Here is a 19,964-nt window from a genome sequence, read left to right on the forward strand (position 1 = left end):
ATGTTGTGCGTCATGATGTCACTAAAGCGACATTTTAAAAAGCTGGTGCCTTACGTACCTAATTCATCCAAGATTGCATTCTTGAAAGAAAAAACATTGCATCATTTTGTATTGTTAATTTTTTATTTTTCTGCTGATGACATTCTTTTCTGTCCTTTAATTATGGCTTATGTCTCATGTTTCTAGGCTCTGGTTGTTTTCTGCCTTCATTCTCATTACATGTACCGTACTGAGCTTTGTTACTTAATTGTTGCCTTCTGGGTTCCGACCTCTGAGTGCATTCGGAGTTCTCCACGCTATCTCCTGATTCCAGTTTCTCCCTAAACTGCTGTTGCCTTGTGCATGCAGTTCAATCCCATTTTCAGCCCGTGTAAGCTGAAGCAGGCCAGCAGATTTTGGGGTCAAGCTACATGGGGTGTGGTCTAGTCTGGGAAGGCCCCACCTGGTTATTGGGGTCCTTTTTGATGCTTACCAACCTTTTTTGCCCTGACTGGAACTCCACATTATTGCAGAAACAAACCTAGTCTCTATTTGGGGATTATTTTTTCTCATATAGTGTTGCTTTTTCATTGTTAAATTATTTTGTTTAGGCTAGGAAATCATATGGTTAATCATTGAGTGACGAGATTAAATGTTTGTGCCTTGATTAGTCATCCTGAGTATTTAAAAAAAATGTAATATTTATTCATGAAAACATTACATTTGCTACATACTGTAATGTTAGCCAGATATCTGTTTAAACATTTATAAAAACATGTTCATAAAAAACATAAATGTATCATATATGTGAGGCTAAGGATCTGTGCTGGTGTCTTTAAGGTTGCTGGTTTAAATCCAGTTACTGTCAAAAGGGATCCTACTCCATTGAGCCCTTGAGTAAGGCCCTTAACCTGAAAAATGCTCCAGGGGTTCTGTACAATGGTTGACCTTGAGATAAGACCCCCAAAGGTCATGCGAAAAGACAATTTCCCATTTTTCAGTAATACAGTGTACCAAAATACCAAAAATACACAATTAGATGTTTAAACCCCGGTAGATCCATCCAATTTACTTTATTCACTTTTTGTATTATGGAACATAGAATATCTATCTTTATACTGTAAATAGTGCCTTTCATATCTATCACATATCCTAAAATTTGCCCCAAAATGTACTTAGCGCATTTCTTATAGAAAGTGCCTTGCAATTTACAAAGTGAGTATTCCACAAAACTACGCTTTCTACAGCTTTTCCACCATGCTTTGATTATCTGTCCAATTTAACTCCACTATACCTGCATAACATACTGTCTATTAAGATTCTGATTTGATTATCTTCATCCTTGCTAGATCCATCCCATTTCCTCTATTTAATGTGTTCTATTATGACATCTATTTTATCTATCTTTATACTGTATATAGTGTCATTTCTATCTGCTATGTGATGCCTTTCATGATAATCTATGTATTAACAATATAATGCCTATGTATTGTATTACTGTATATAGAGTTCTAATTTAACACTTCAGCTACAGCAGAGTTCTTCATAAAGTAATAAACAGAACCTAAGTGCAATTCTGTTTCACTCTATGAAATAATGCTTTCTTTTATAAATGATTGAAAATACCCATAGAAGTTTAAAATTTACAATAGATAGATACACCAACCAGCCACAACCTTAAAACCACTGACTGGTGATGTGAACGACAATGATTATCTCATTACAATGGCATTTGTCAAGGACTGGGATATATTAGGCAGCAAGTGAACAGTCAGTACTTGAAGGTGACATGTTGGAGGCAGGAAAAAATGGACAAGCGTAAGGATCTGAGTGACTCTGATAAGATCCAAATTGTGATGGCTATGTGGTTAGCATCAGAGCATCTCCAAAATGGCAGGTCTTATAGAGTTTTCCCAGTATATAGTGGTCCAAGGAAGGACAACCAGTAAACCAGATTTAGGGTCAGGGGTGCCAAAGGCTCATTGATGAGCTGGGGAGTGAAGGCTAAAACATTTATTCCAGTCCAACAGAAGAGCTGCTGTAGCACAATCTGCTGAAAAACGTAATGCAGGCCATTAAAGGAAGGTATCAGAATACAGTGCATTGCTGCGTTTGGTGCTGTGGAGCTGCAGTCAAAATACCCATGCTGTCCCCTGTCCACCACCAAATCCACCTGCAGTCCATTCAGAGTGCCCATGCTGTCCCCTGTCTACCACCAAACCCAACTACAATGGACATATGAGCATCAGATCTGGTCCAGGAGCAATGGAAGAAGGTGGCCTGCTCTGATTAATCAGGATTTCTTTTAAATCATGGATATAGCCAGGCGCATGTCCATCATTTACCTGTGAAAGAGATGGCAACAGGATGCACCATGGGATGAAGACAAGCCAGTGAAGGCAGTGTGATGCTCTGGGCAATGTTCTGCTGGGAAACCTTGGGTCCTGATATATATGTAGATGTTACTTTGAAATGTGCCATCTAGCTAAAGATTTTTGCCCACCACATACTCCTCTTCATGTCATGGGATTTCTTGATTACAGTGGCCTCTTTTAGCAGGATAATGCACCCTGCCACACTGTGAAAATTATTCAGAATAGTTTGAGGAAATTAAGAAAGAGTTCAAGGTGTTCACTTGGTCTCCAAATTCACCTGATCTCAACTTATCGAGCACTTGTGGGATGTGCTGGAAAAATAAGACAAATCCACGGAGGCCCCGATTCACAACTTACAGAACTTAAAGTATCTTCTGCTAATGTTTTGGTGCAGATACCACAGGACATCTTCAGAGGTCTTGTGGAGTCTGTGCCTCAGTGACTCAGAACTGTTTTGGCAGCACAAAGGGGGACCTACACAATGTAGGATGGATGGATGGATGGATAAGCCAACCCCACCACTTCCAAGATCCCATTATATAAACAAGACAGCCACCAAAAGTGGGCCCTCAGTTTGAAGCCACATCTGAGGGAGAATGTTCCCTTGCTCAGAACTGAAATAAATGACAAGTCCTCTTGCTTTCACGACAGACACCGTAATCCCAACTCTTTTGTTTTCTTTCCTTTTCAGCACTCCATTAAACAGGTGGTACCCCAACTTATCATGCTGTTTCATTCTCATTTATTACAATAGAAGGATAAAAAAAACTTCTAAAATGTGTGCCATTGATTTTTTCACTATTAAGGTAAACAGAAAGTGAATGAAATGCATTAATAATCAGAGTGTTTCATGTCACTTTAAGAGTGTGTCTCATATCAAGGACTTATGATATGTGGCATGAAGGATTAGCTAGGCCTTAAAAGACTGATTAGACAATGACTTGTCTAGCCTGCAAATGTCCAAACAAGGCAATGATGTTGAAGAGCCCTTAATTTCATTGAAAAGAGGGAAAACAAGGTAATCAATATTTCATCTAAAAATAAATTATTATCATTTGTCTTGAAACTGAGGAAACTTTATCATTACTGGAGTATATTAGTTTCTTAGACAAGGATCCACACCTTTGCAATCACTGCAGGCCAAGGCGGCCTCCCTCCCACACCATGAACAACTTCTGCTTCTGAGCATCACTTCACAGAAAAGCAAACACCTCTTCCAAGCATAATGGTAATGAAACAGCAAGACATAAAAGAAAAATGTATGCATGTCTCAAAATATTCTATGAATAATACACAGTAAATTGAATGAAACCGGCACAGTTGTGATTTTGACCTTCTTGTATGTGACAGTGAAGAAGCTCTGTGCCTATTTGCTCACTTCTTGTCTTACCAATTACTGAGTTCCAATCTCACTCGGTCCCCACAGCAACTCGCAATGCCCAGTGGAGCCTCCAGCTTCTTTTCTGTTGCAGTAATTATCAAGCGTGCCACTTACAAAACTGGAGGAAGGTTTCACTGAATCGCAATCTTAAGTTACAAGTTGCTGTTGTCTGGCTACGCAGAGTAAACAGAAATCAAGGAAACACGCCAAATACTACAAGTAGCCAATATCATCAGTGAATTAAAACATGAGCCTAAATCTCTTATAAAGTTAACATTAGCCCCCCGAAGTCCAGCCTGGTAATAATCAGAAATCATGAAGTTACTTCTACACTAAAGTTGTTAGCCAAACAGTATGACCATTGTTAAAATTCTGCAAACTAACAGCATATAGTTCAATAAGACAAGCTGAACGTCCATCCATTTTCTATCCTACATGTCCAGTTCTAGGTCGCAGGAAGCTGATGCCTATCCCACCAGCCCTTGAAGGAGTGCCATTCCATGACAGGGACCAGTCGTGCTCACACTCACATTCATACTGGGCCAGTTTGGAATCACCAAGTAACGTAACCTACAAGTTTTTCGGGATATAAGATTCAGTCTCCTGTAACTCTATAGTGCAATAAGTGAGCTGAAACAATGAATACAATTTCATTGATGCTAATTTTAGGCCAAATATCCCAAATACAGCTATGCATTGTATAACGTCTGTTCCTGCATTGTCTGACTGCATATAAGTGTGCAGTCCCATAAAGTTATAATTGGAACAAGGAACGGGACATAGCAGATGTAACTGGACATAATGAATGCAACAGCTTCCTGCATGACATGTATAGATAGATAGATAGATAGATAGATAGATAGATAGATAGATAGATAGATAGATAGATAGATAGATAGATAGATAGATAGCTTTATTAATGTGTATTTCCTATCTCTTGTATACAAAGCGATTGCATCGGCAATACTCTACTGTACTTTCCAGCATTATTTCAATGTGAACTTTCTCTACTTACAAATAAGTTTATAATATAACAGTTGGCACACATTCACATCTGAGGATCGCCTTCTGGGCTCAACTGAGGTATGTGGTATCACCCCTGGATGAGAGGGGGTACTGTCGCTAGCAGGCTCATCATTGTCTGTAGTCGCAGGGGTGGGCTCTGTGTGTGTGAGGGCTAACAACCAATGAGCACTCACCTGGAAGTGCAATGCAGCGACTAGGAATATGGAACATGGGGTCTTTAGACCTCTCAAACAGAAGGGAACCCCCTCTTTCTGATGTCTTGTGTTTTATATATCATGATGGAATGGAAGAAGGTTAAAAATGGATCGAGACTGCGTTTGAACTCGTCGTACCTGTAAAGCATTCGTACAGCACTGGCTCTATCAGGCAGTACACTATTGGCTGTTAGAAAAAGGGGAGAGCTTTTGGTGCTTTAGAAATGTGAAACAGCGCTGGACAGCAGTCATCATAGGGTTGTTAAGTGCTGATCTCAACTGCCCATTCAGTCCCTGATGCCCTCAAGTAAGTCTCTTAACCTTTCCATTCTTCTACACATTTGACCTGGGATGTGTTCACAACAGAAAGGTGCAACAAAACCCAATATGTTAATACAAAAATCATGGAGGAGGAGGAGCCTTGACTTATCATACATTCCTTACGGACAATAAACTGGTCAGTGCCACATAGCGCAGGGATGTTTCAGAGCTGATCGACACATATTCAAGCCATTATATCGTCCAAATTAACGGCTTCCCATTGTACTTTAAATCTGAGCTTTTACACAATGTCTGCTTTCAGATTAAATGCAGTGAGAGTGAGGTCATTGCTTTATAAAAAAAAACACGAAAGCAGCTCACTCCAGGAGTGTGATTGTAGACTTATGAAAGGAAATAGCAGCACCGGAAAAAAGAAAAAAAAAATGCTTTCAATCCTTAAGTATGCAGAGCTCATGACTGTCCAAACTCAGCTTTCTAAACACTGAAAACACTTCATATTTATTCAGGCCTGGTCACTACAGGCTAGTAAAAAGGTTGCAGTTGCTATAGAAACTAAACAGAGAAACTTTTTCCTGTTTTGCTTTAGGATCTGGCATGGAGAATTAAAGGACTTTTCTACATTATAAACATAATGTATACGAAAAAGGTGAAGAACTGGACAGTGCAAAATCAATCAACATAACTAAAATGAGTGGTTTACTGTTGTAATTATGCACAGTTTGGGGGCTAATAACCAATGTAGAGGTCAAGTAAAGTTTCAGGACAGTAACTAATAATTAAATAAATATCATGATCCTAAGCACAATAACATTCAAGAAATAAGATGAGTTTGCAAAAGTTTACCAAGTAAAATAAAAAAAAATCCCAAAAGCAACTCATCCATTAACCATCTTGCTCAATTTAATGTTTTAAACAAGGATCGATCCTAAATCCCTGGGAGCCTGGCCCTCACAGGACATCGAGCCCCCTTTAACCAACCTCAGCTTACAGACATGTAGAATAAAAGTGTGCTATTCAATCAAAGGCCAATGCTTAGTTTTTGTCTATAGGCAACGGAATACAAGAACTTGGCCAGAAAAAGAAACTCCGAGGACATCTGAGGGTAAGGATCTGTGCTGGTATCTGGAAGGTTGTCGGTTCAAATCCCATCACTGCAAGAAGGGATCTTCCTCGGTTGGGCCCTTGAGCAAAGCCCTTAACTTGAAAATTGCTCCTGGGGCATTGTATAATGGCTGACCCTGTGCTCTGACCCCCAAAGGCCAATGCGAAAAAAGACAATTTCCCCTCAGGGATTAATAAACTATATTAAATCAAATCTCATCTGTTTTAGCGTCATTACATTGGTTGTCTGTGTCCTTTAGAACCGACATTAAAATACTACTAATGGCATATAAACTTTAAATAATCTTGCTCCTTTGTATATTTTGGAGTGCCCGTCCCCCTACACCCCTACAGTGACTTAAGGACCGTGTTTCTGATACGGATGTGAGCAACACTGGAGCACCAAAAGGAACAGGCCTGTCTGCTTTTCTCTTCACTCTGTACACCTCCGACTATAAATATAACGGCAGGCCACATCACTTGCAGAAATTCTCAGGTGATTCTGCTATTATGGGGTGTATCAATGGTGGTGGTGGGGGGGGGGGGGGGGGGGGGGGGGTGAGACAGGGAAGAGGAGTCAGGAGGAGAATTTTGCTTCTTTACACAAAGATTATTGTCTGCACTTTAACATCAGCAAAACCAAGGAACTGCTTATTGCCTTTCATGACACCAAAGAACCACTATGTCTGGTCACTATTCATGGAGTGGATGTGGAAGCTGTTCACTGCTAAAAGTACTTGGTGGTCCACATCAATGTCAGGTTGGGTTTGTTTAGTAACACAGAGGAAGTATATAAGAGAGGGTAGAGCAGGCTCTACTTGCTTCAGAGGCTGCGTTCCATTAATGTGAGAAGTGACATCCTTCACATCTTCTACAACTCTGTGATGGCCAGTGCTCCTTTTTATTGAGTGTCTGTTATGGTTTTGCAGTCTTATTATAAAGACATTGGTTAGAATTCCTGAGATTATATATTTTTTTATTATGTTTCCAATCCATCTGTCCATTATTTTGACCCTGTTATCCAGTTTAGGGTCAAGAGGATCCTAATATCCTATTTGGGCATTTTATCCACTTTGGATAAAACCTAGTGAACTTACACATTAGGATAGCCCTTGATCAATCATCTATTCATTGTTCAATACCACCCAGCCAACTTTGTTAAGGCGTAAGCTCAGAGATATGCAGGTGGATGAGCCTATGGTGTCCTGGATAATGGACTATCTGTTGGGCAGACCACAGTTTGTGAGACTCAAGGACTGTGAGAGCAACACTAGAGCACCACAAGGAACAGTCATGTCTGCTTCTCTCTTCACTCTGTACACCTCTGACTATACACCAGGTCATGTCACTTGAATAATAATTCTCAGATGATTCTGCACTTACGGGGTGTATTGATAAGGGGGATGAGACAGAGGAGAGGAATCAGGGGGAGAAGTTTGTTTTTTGGGTGCAAAGAGAATTGTCTGCAATTTAACATCAGCAAAACCAAGGAGCTTCCCATTGACTTTTACTGCACCAAAGAGCCTCTATGTCCAGTCATTATTCAAGGAGTGGATGTTGAGGTGGTGCACTCCTGCAAGTACTCAGGGGTTCAAATCAATGACAGGTCAGACTGGTCTCAGAATACAGATAAACTAAAGAAGAAAGGGCAGAGCAGGCCATTTTCTCTTAGGAGACTGCATTCCTTTAATGTGGGAAATGTCATCCTTCACATCTTCTACAACTCTGTGATGGCCAGTGCGATTTTCTGCACTATGTTGTTCTGGGCTAGTAACATCACTTGAAGAGAGGCCCACCAAATCAACAAGATATATAAAAGGACAGGCTCAGTTATGGGATGCACTCTGGACCCCCTGGAGTTAGTAGCAAAAGAGAGAACTAAAACAAAACTGAGCTAGGATGTTCCAAGTAACCACTAAGCTTATCGTGCATCAATGGCAAATAAATGGAAGGAATTGTTAAGAGAAAAATTGAGCATCACATAGCAAGAACGGGACTTTTACTGAACAGTCAGCATGCATTCCGAAGAGGGAGGTCATGTTTGACTGATTTTCTGGAATTCAATGAGAAAGCCACATAATGCATGCTAAGAGTGGTGAATTAGATACTTATCTTGATTTGCAGGAAGCTTTTGATAAGGTGCCACGTGATAGGTTTGGTGTCAGAAATAAAAGAAGTGGGAGTTCACAGTATGGTGTGTAGATGAGTACAAACTTGACTAAAACATAGGAAGCAAATGGTTAAGGCATGAGGAACCTCAGAATTGGGCAACGTTAAGAATCGAGTCCCTTAGGAGTCATTTTAATACACAATGGGAGCTCTGAAAACTGAAAGTGCTGCTTATGAGATCAAGTAGTCATAGTGGACTTGTTACTATCAACCTCTAGACTGTATTTCGAAGCCATTAAGAATGTTAGGTTATACAGCATGATATACAGTGCACAAACCAAAGATGTTTATAATTAAGCTTTATAACACAATGATGAGGTATCGCCTGGAGTACTGTGTGCAGTTTTGGTCTCCATATTACAAAAAGGACATGGCAACACTAGAGAAGAGTGACAAGGCTGATTACTTGTTCATCACAGGACACCCACACACAAACCACAATGGTGGAATATTGAATAACTGACTGACCTAGCAAACACACCTTTAAATGTGATGGTGGGTACAACCATACTCACAAAAACATGCAAACTCTGCACAGATGGCAAACCAATGTGCTACCTAACCATCTATATAATCATCTGCATATGATATTCATTCTTTTTTAAATAGTCTGTAGGTGAGTTTTATAAAACCAGCTTTATTCAATCCAGGGTTGAATTACAGTATATCAGATTGATCATTTTTCTTGTTGAGAGTCCATTCTACCCAAGGCTGTTTCCGGCACTTTGCCCATAGCTTACCTTTCCCCCACTCCAACCATTCCTGTGCTCCTGCAGAACCTTTTGCTATAAGAAGTAGCCAGTTATTCAAACTATGACAATTTTTCCATATCTTCCTGTCTTGTGCATCTTGCTCTGTCACACCTACCACCTACATGTCCTCACTCACCACATCCATAAACCTTCACTTAGGCCTTCCTCTTTTCCTCTTTCCTGGCAGCTCCATTCTTAGCATCCTTTTCCCAATATACTCAGCATCTCACCTCTGCACATGTCCACACCAACGTAATCCCGCCTCTCTGACTTTGTCTCCCAAACTTCTGAACTGAGCTGACCCTCTGATGTACTTGTTTCCATTCTCATTACACCCAATGCATACTGTAATAAATATGACGATAGTTAAATTATTATAGGGCAATTATCAGCTTTCTAAATCTTTCGTTCAATAAATGCGAGGTAAAGCTTGGGTATAGACAAGAACTATTCCTGAATGGACTGCCATTTGAAAACAGGTCACGTTCACACTCTCATTATGCTGTAAGTTGAGTCACTTATTAAGCTAACATGCACTTTTGGACTTCAGCAGAACTCAGCATACCCACTGTCACGCATGTGCACATAGAGGACAGCTAAAGGACTTGGGTAATTGTAATTTCCTGCCACTCCTGGGGTTGGCACTGTCTTCTCTCTGCAGACTAGATGACTGACAGGTGTCCATCCACCAGGCTCCGCCCCTTCCTGTCAGATCACAGTTCACTGTGCAACTCGCATTTGGTATTGCTGCATTTAAGTTATTCAGGGCAACCAGCGTGGTGCCCCAACTTTCTATCATGGTCTGCCTGTTCTCTTACAGTATGTACAATCCAGGCTGAGAGTTGATCCCAGATCTTCAGAGCCATCAGTGCTAATCAGTGTGCCACATTGTTTTATAAACTTGTTTGAGTGTCAGCTTCTTGTATGGTGTGATAGCCATAAACGTTTTCCCAAAAGACGCCAAAACAGAATTCCTCACCCTCCTTTAGTGGTGGGAGCACAGTGTAATAAATAATGCTCAGGGGTGGTAACTACCACAGCCTTAATGAACTAAGCACCATGACATACTTATTTTTTGTTTTATTCTGTAAACAGAACAGTGTTTGTATCAAATCTCAAATACAGGAAAAGGAAGCAGAAATTATTACACAATCACCGAATAAACAGAAATGAAGCCAAAGGACTGTGTGCACCCGGGGGCCTACTTAGACAGGTGTGTGTCCTGTCAGTCAGCTGGAGTGTCTGGCTCTCTAAACTCAGTGAAATCCTGTTTGTGACTTTATTATAAAGTTTGTTAACCATTCAGTTACTGTTACTTTCATTGCCATAAGCAAAAAGCAATATTTGTCTTGAATGCCTCCTCACAATCACAGAAGGGCAGACAATCGAATAAAACTCAACCGTGAAGACCTTCAGCAGATCTCCAATAGTAACACTGGGTGGTATGATGGTGAAGAGGTTAGCTCCAATCCAGCAACCTTGATATGGATTCTGTACCTGACTTCTGTTTGTGCAAAGTCTGCATGTTTTTTTTTCCTGGCTTATTAAAAAAAAAAAATTCAAATCAGATTACTGGGGGATTCTAAATTGGTGCTTTGTCTGGGGGTGAACCTTGCAATAAATTGATACCTTATTGCAACCCATACAGGAATATTGTGAGAGGGCATTGAAACGTTTTATGCTTTGAACAAAAAAATAACTGAGGATTAACATAGTCTTCTATATCCAGCAGGGGGCGCATGCTCACTGGAAATGGGTTCATTAGTGACTGCAGTGTAGCCAGACTCTATACAGATTAGTGTGGCAGACAGCTGGGGCCCATGCCCAGCTCAGATGCCTCTGAAATGGAAGGACCAGGGGAATGAACATACATAGGACATTACCTCCCAGATCGCTAGGTGGCTGGGCACCTGGGTTGCTAAGGAACCACTGATTCCCACAGGGCACATTGGGAAATAGAGATTGGTGGCTCAGCCCTTTTGGGTTCTGGGGGTGCCTACAGGGGGTGCTGCAGGGACTCCTGAGCCATAACTCACTGGGCTTCCCACCTTACCCTGAAGTGCTTCCGGAGACATCCTACAGAACACCAGAAGTACTAACTGGGATTACATAAAAGTAGCCAGCTGTCACTGCTCCAGGAGCTAGAGTTGGAAGGAAGATGACAAAGCTTGCTGTAGGAGGAGTGGAGACAGAAGGAGTAAAAGAGAAGGAGAGGCATTGCTGTGTGCTGCTTTTTAGTACTTTGAGTTGTGGTTACAAGTGGGAAACATTTGGGAAGAGTTTCCCACAGCAAAACAAAACCTGTGTGCTCTCCTGAACTTGTGTCTGCATTTGTTTGTAGTCGGGTTTGAGAAGCTAGCACGCCCCCTGCAGGCCACAACAGTTATATTTCTCCCCAGTAATATGGTGATGATGTTATGCTACAGAACACAAAGAATCAAACAGGAAAAACACTTGGCTTTTGTTTAATGTTGGCTTACACTGCAAATAATAATAAGTCAAAGGACGCTCTTGACAAAGCCGATACGGGAGTGGGGTCCCAGGAAGTAGGGTTCATTGATTATGGCAGTGAGAAACACATTTTAAGTACAGGCAGTTACGTCATCCATCCATCCATAGATGAGCTTCCATTTTCAGGAAAAATGTCTGAGGTTTCATATGTTCTTTACAGTTCTATAGCAAATGCCTTCTCCAAACATGGGTACACTTTTTTGCCTGGCATAGCATGCATAGAAATAGCACCTGGTCACTTCAAACCATAAACTGACCATTGGGCAGACCTCCTCTCCTTTAATAGTCTATCTGAGCTGTTCCCTCTTGTCTCTTTTCATCTCTTGGTCAGGTTGCTTGTCTGGCACCATCAGTTGCCATCTCTGTCATCTGACTTTCACAGTTTAGGTAATTTCTGCTGTACTGATTCGTGGTTCTTAGTTTGAGTAAAACAGCTTCTATATTTGTCTATCTTTTTCCTGACTGAAAACTGCATTTAAGTAAAGAGGCGAGTTTTTGGGAGGGAACAATGAAGGCACTCCATTCCAAAATGTCCACCTACCATTGACCACAACCAAAATTATAAGCCCTCCTCACATGTAATTTTAATTTGATAAACACTCAATAACCCATAATAGCTGCTAACCCATTTAAGGCTCACTTAGACTTTGAGTCCTGCACCTTCTCACAGCTCCTCTGCCCTCCCTTCTGAAGGATGATCAAGGACCAGTGCCCATATGTATCCATCACCACAGAGTAGGAATGTGGTCCTAAATCTCAGAGTGGTCTTAAAGGTATTTTATCAATCTTCCTAAATTAGGAAATTATGCCTAACTTCACTGGGATTTAGGAGAGCTCATGAGCTGTCCTAACTCACAGGATCCTCCAGAAAATGGTGTTCAGGTAGAGATTGGCATGCAAATCCCAGGAAATGAAGAATGTTTTGGAAACACTGGACAACAATGAACTTGCAAAAAGATACTAGTTTGATAGAAATGGAATAATATTCATAACAAAACCTGTACATTAAGCGATTGATCCATTAATGCGTAGTTGAAATTAAAGTTTTGATAATGTTACAATTTTTGGCCTCATGGAAAAGGCAACTTTGTAATAGTGATGGTTTGTGCATCTTATAACAAAGTATTTCTCAAATTTGAATGCCCTTACAATGCATGAGAAGTAATTCACAGACTCCCTGTGAGGTAATGTTAAAGCAAGCTACATTCATGCAAATCGGCACACACATAAAGACCATTGTCTCAAGTGTGGATGAGCACGCATGACAGAATCGCAAACAATATCAGAGTATCAACACATATACAGTTGGCCATGGATGCAAACTGTATTGTAGTGGCCAGCAAATAACCCTGAAGATATGCTGGGCGAGATGATTGGTTGACAGCAAAATGTCACACAGGTATGTGGAGCTCTGAATTCCACAACCTCTGGGACATTTGCGTTACACTTTACAGTCCCAAGGAGGCTCAAGAAGGCAGGCAGAGTCTCCTGGGGCACTGGATAAACAGAGTCTCACAGAAGATAAGAAGAAAAAAACATGTAATGTAACTGTGGAAGACAATCGGGAACAGTGCAACAGTGACCACAACTTCAGTAAGAGTGCAGGAACAGATGAGGCCAGTTTCAGTAACTGTCACTTTACAAGGTGCTTCTTATGTAAGTATTGCTGTGGATCAGTCATTTTTAAATAAATATGCTGGTTAATTGGATTAACTCCCATTTGCAATGTGTGTCTTGGTGTTTCCATCTATGTAACATGCATAATATTGTAACAAACACAAAGTGTCAACAATTACATGCCTTATTATGTTTTTCTTTCCTCTTCTTCTTTGACTATTTTCATCATTTTTGTGGTGAAGCCTCATCATACATAAATCATCATCATGAGTGTCAAGTTGTACCAAGTGGTGCTGTAAATTGTGACATCATTCATTCTCAGACCTGGCCTCCTACTCCTCACTGGGACTTGAGATTGGGATGCTTCATAAATACTTCTCAAGCCCTACTCTAAGGTAGGACAAATTCTTATTCTAGTGGGCCTTCTAAAGCAATTTGTAGAAGTAATTCTGAAAATCTTGATAAATATGGACCGAGATCTTCCAGGCCCTCAGATAAGTTAAATTTTGGGCAGTAAATGTAAACAGCTGAGTTATTGCCCCCCTAGTGGTCTCTTGGCTTTTACATTTTCAGCACAGTGGAGTTCATAGGTCAAATGTCTCAGAGGTGGGCAAAATATGATACAGTACAGTATTTCAATATGTTATCAGCATCTCATCAATGCACTGTGGATGTTATGAATCCATATTTTCTGACTCAAGTACTAATTTGGGTGAATTAGTTTTTCTTTTTTGATATAGTTCTAGTATTGCCATTATATTTGATATTTTGTTTGGCAGTTTTATCACAGTGTATTTTGTTTTCCTGTCTTCTACACCTTTCATTTTGTTTTGGTCACGTTATGGATAGCTTCAATGTTCTAGATGGATTTTATACATATCAGTAAAATTTATATATTATATAAATGGCACCCTTTTGAAATATGTCTTGCAATATCACATACAGATTTTTTTTATTTACTACACAATAAAGTTATGTTGACAAGAAGGTGCATTCTGTATCTTGTGCTGTTTGAAAGGCAGTAAAACATTAAAATGAAATTTACAATCACAGGACCCACAATATTGCTGAAACAAACTTTTACTGTTAGCACTTGTTGTGTTTTCTTGAGCAAGAGAGCATTGATGGGCTGGTCAGGTGAAAACTTTGCCCAAATATTTGGAAGTTTCTTTACAGCTTCGTACAAGATATTAAGCAGTGAAGTGAGGAGCTGAATCTCGGAGACCTTCAGGTCAAAATCTGCATGTATTTTGGAAATATTCAATCATTAAGAAAAGGTTTAGCTGGTACGAATGCTTTTTTTGTGAGCTACTGACTACAAAAATAAAGAGACAAAATAAAATGAAACAGAAAAAGATAGTTAAAACAGAAAATCACAGTTAGGGACTAAAATGATTATGAAAAGAAAAAATAAAACAGAAAAGATAATTTAAAAAAAATAGAAAGTAAACCAATAGAAATTTCAAATAATGTAAGAAAAATGTAGATTGGAAAAAATAATGAAACAAAAAAAAATAGGCAAAAGAAAAACAAAAAGGCTGTAAAAAGAAAAAAGACATTATAAAAAGATGCCTCTAAAATAGACTTGATACACGTCACTTAAAAATGACAAAATGTTAGTGTAAAACTGACAATGCCGTGCTTAGTGCTGCTTCCTCACAGCTCCGACATGTGTGACATTAACTTCTCTTTTCAAGGCCTTACAGCTTCATTAGAACATTTTTGATGAGAACAGGCCATTCAGCCCAATACAACTCGCCAATCCTATCCACCTCATTTCTCCAAAATGATATCAAGATGAAATTTGAAGGCCCCAAAAGTCCTACTGTCACCATGCTACTTGGTTACTTATTCTAAGTGTCTGTGGTTCTCTGTGTAAAGAAAAACTTCCTAATGCTTGGGTAAAATTTACCGTTAACAGGTTTCCAACTGTGTCTCTGTGTTCTTGATGAACTCATTTTAAAGTCACAGCCTGGATCCATTGGACTAATTCCTTTCTTAATTTTAAACTCATGTCACATGTTATTGTCCACTTGCTTAAACTGAAAAGGTTTATCTTCTTCAGTCTCTCCTCATATTTCATATAGCTCAGTCCCAGAATCAGCCTAATTGCTTTTCTATGGACTTTCTCTAGCGCTGCTATGTCTTTTCTGTAATATGGAGAGGTGAGGCCTCACCAGTGTGTTACATAACTTAAGCATAACCTCCTTTGACTTGTACTTCACATATCGTGATACAAAGTCCACTATGACTCCTTGGTCCTTCTCACAGGCTGTACATTAAGGTTTTCAAACCTCCCATCATGTACAGTCGACTCCACTTAAGTGCACGTCGGTTAAGCGCATGCTCCGCTTAGCCTCTTATGACTTGCATGGTCCCTATTTGTATAAAGTCAAGCAAACGGGCAATAACTTTGGATAAGCGCACAATCCACTTAAGTGCACGTACATTATTGATCCCATTGCTATTCTCTCCAGCCAAATTCACTCTGGTTAACTGCACAGACTCTTCACATCCACTAGTCATACAATGATATTGATTGACATGCTCAAAAGACGTAATACGCGTACGACAAGTAGCCAGCCTCTTGTGACTGGCTGAAGGTGGATCATTCAGGTGTTGATGTCCAATCCCGCTACTGTACTGAGGCCTAACAGTTTACAGTTCAGTTACTAGGTGTACACTGTAGTCAGTTTAGCAGCGTGTTCTTATGTACGTGTAAATGTCATCTCAGAAGTGCCAATGCGTTAAACAAAAGTCTGTTAGCAATGAATGACATTATGGATTAGCCTTACAACTCAACTGTGATAAGTTAGCTGTTGTGACGTTTGACTATGGTGTCGACTTTTTCGTCCCGCACGCAAAAACTGTTGTCTCTGGCTGAATGTGCCGATGTCTTAAATAGACTTGACAACAAGGAGAGTCAGGTCACTGTTGCGAAACATTACTGTGTTCATCCTATCCAGATTTCTCTGATTTACACGAATAAGGAATCGATATTGCAAGGCTGGCAGAACAACGGCAATTCGGACAGAAAACAAAAAAGAATAGGGAAGGCTGAAGGCGTACTATTACAGTACATGTATATCTGAACAGTTAATGAGTATGTACAGGTATGTATTATACATGTATCCACTATATTCTTCACTGTACTCTATTTTTCTTTATTGCATTTGTCTAGGCTAGTAGGTGGGGTAACTGAATGGTCAGCTTTCAGGACTGACATGTTGCACTCCTATTAAGCGTACGTGGCGATTTCGTCCGGAGGCCGTGCACTTCAACGGAATCAACTGTAGTCAAACCTACCATCTTTACTTCGTATTTCTAGTACCTTACATTTACTTACATTAAATTTCACTTTCTACAAACTTAACCGTCCCCAGTCCCGATCCTTGAAGAGCACCAATTTTAATATCACCTAATTCTGAATATTTCCTCTCACTATAATATTTGCTATCTTATAAAACATCTTCTGAAAACCAAGATAAATAATGTAATATGCGTCACTGTTATCAGTTGTTATTGTGTTGTTCTTCAAGGAATGCCTGCATATTAGTGAAACTCAACCTTCTCTGTCTGACTATACAGTAATAACTTACTATGAGTATGTGACAATTATCACCCAGTAAACCTACCATACTTCTTAATGGCTTTGGTCCCCTGTATGTATTTAGATAGCAGACAGACCACAATGACTCTTGGGTTCTACTCACAGGGTGTACATTTTATTCCCTTATATGATACTGGTGTGTGGACCTCAAGGAAACTGCGCAGGGGAGTGCATCCCAGGACTTGAGGACATCTCCTACTCTGACAGACTTATGGAGTTAACCCTGCTTAGCCTTGAGTAGACTGTGAGGGGACCTACTTCAAAATCCTCAAAGGCACTGTTAAAGTAGATGCTACAGAAGTTTTTCAACTAAATGGCAAATTATATACTGAAAGAAACCAGTGGAAATTAAGAGGACGAGCATTTAAGACTGAAGCCAGGAAGCATGTTTTGGGAATCTGGAACAAACTCTGTAGACATGTCATTGAAGAAGGAACCTTGACAATCTTTAAGAAGTGTCTGGATGAAGTATCGGGACAGCTTAGCTATTAGCTAAACAAACAAGCTTGATGGAGTGAATGGTCTCCTCTTGTTTGTGAAATTTCTAATGTTGTTATGTATCTCTTAATTCCCTAATTCAATTTAGGGTTCTGGAGTCCGGAATGTACCCTAACAACACTGGGTACAAGGCAGGAGGTAACACTGCAAGGTGCACAAGTCCATCACCTACACACACAAATAAATCAACAATTAAAACTAACACACACATCTTTAAGGATGTGGGAAGAAAAGTACTTGGAAGAAAACCAATGCAGACACTACAGAACATGCAAACTCTACAAAGGTAGAGACACAGGCATGGCATTCAAACCCATAATGCTGGATATGAGAAAGCAACTGTGCCATCCTCATTCTGAAATTATCTGGAATGATGCAATGAGAGCCTGTCAAAGATGGGTGAGTGTAAGTGACTGACTGTGCTTTGAATCTCTTGTTGCCAGCAGGGAATGCTGCCCTTAGTTATATAATACAGTATGAATGCCGTCAGAGAGTGGAGGATAATTACGAAAGAGCAGCATCACATTTAGGTTCCATTCAAAATACAAATACAGACCTACACAGACGGCATGCTGCTGGTGAGGCCCACTGACATGCTGACATTTGGCATTTCTGCTTGTTAGACTGTCTCTTACAGAAAGTGCCACTGTTAATTACGCCAATGAGACAGCGGTCAGAACTGCTGTTATTCAGACATTCAGAAGTAGCAACAATAATGGAAGGGTACCAGGGCTGTCAACTGTGCCCTTCACTGGAGAGATCTTAAAGTGGTATCTCACATAATCATAATGCTTCACAGAATTTACTTCATGGACTTCCATTATGCTGTATAAATGGGTCTTACTGCGTCACTATGGTGCCTGTCTGCCCACAGTGGCTTGCACAAGGCAAGTACCATTTTGAAAGAAAAGCAGTGCAGTGGTCATAACCTGGAAGAGAACAAGTAAATAACACTCAGGATGTGAAGGCAGAACCATAGTCATAGAACAGAGTAGTAAGTCACAAGTCAAAAAGGGTACACATCACCAGAGCCAAGAAACACAAGACGTCACCTTGCCGAGGAGAGCCACATTCCCCACCAGGCATCTTGAGTAGCAAGAGCTGCTGCATCACTTGCAAATATGTCACCAATAAATACCCTTGTATCTGGTCCCTCTTGGAAATTCAATATTAAGCAACTGACCTCTTGCCACCCTGAAATTCGACAAGAAATCTTATTATGTACCGCATTTCTTGTAGGATGTGTCCAGCCATCTAAATGAGAGAAAGAGGCAGATGGCTTGCAGAACGTTTCAGGGAGTAGATTTGAGCTGTTAAAATTTAAGACCTTACAATGCCTATTATAAGAACAATTCACATCCTTGATCATAGCCACACTTATCTCTCCATTTGTGTTCTTTCACAGAGCTCTAAAGACATTTGACAAAGAAAAATATAAGAACTTCAGCTCATTCTCAGCCCTTGGATCACATATCTCTCCAGGTCTTAATGACTGACTAACTTTTTAATCTCTCCATTCATCTTCTCTAATGATAGCTTTTTCTCACCGACTCTCACCTTTCCTCCTTTCAACTCCCTCCTATTTATATTACCTGATTTGACCTTTACCAAAGCACAACTGATGAAGTATATACGGCCAAAACATTGTTGCTTTAACTTTCTTTCCTTTTCAGCATAGAAATATACTCTAACTTTTATTCCTACATACTGTATATCTATGGAGATGGGATGTCTTATGTGGCCAAGTGGCCATAATGCATGGAGAACATAATGGGACAAGCAACCCACCAAGGATGGTTCTTGCTTTCTATACCCACCAGAGCACTTGAGCTATCTTGGTTAGACTGGGACAATTTATCCCTGCAGGAGGAAGCAGTGTTTCTATGGTTCAATCCCAGTTTGGACGCCCACATGGTATCATAGGAACTGCTGTTTGGAAGGGCAACCCTGTTGTGGTCTCTGGGGGCCACCACAGGGCACTGCCGAGAGAAGTTCTCGCTACTCTGGGGAATTTCCACCTGAGCTGGAAGTATTCCTACCTAACTAGCTCAAGAACTACTCCCAGGTCTTATATACTCTGGCATATTTTGGCAAACTAGAGTCGGGAAGCCGAGGGCAACACTCATTGGGAGGAACAGAAGGAGAAGGAAAATAACTATTTATTATTTGTAATTGTGAAATTGGACTTCAAACATCAGAAGGAGGTATTGTGATTAATAAAAGAATAAATAATAAGAACTGTGGCTGGTATTTTGGGCTCAGTGGCATCCCCTTGTGGTCTCATATATACACATATACATACATACTTAAAGCATATATATATATATATATATATACATGTGTATATGTATATATATATATATATATATATATATATATATATATATATATATATACACACACACACACACATATATGCCGAGATTCTCACACACAACTTCCTCCTACAACCTACCACTAATATATATT

The sequence above is a fragment of the Erpetoichthys calabaricus genome, chromosome 17 (genome assembly GCF_900747795.2).
Source record: "Erpetoichthys calabaricus chromosome 17, fErpCal1.3, whole genome shotgun sequence".
NCBI classification, from domain to species: domain Eukaryota; kingdom Metazoa; phylum Chordata; class Cladistia; order Polypteriformes; family Polypteridae; genus Erpetoichthys; species Erpetoichthys calabaricus.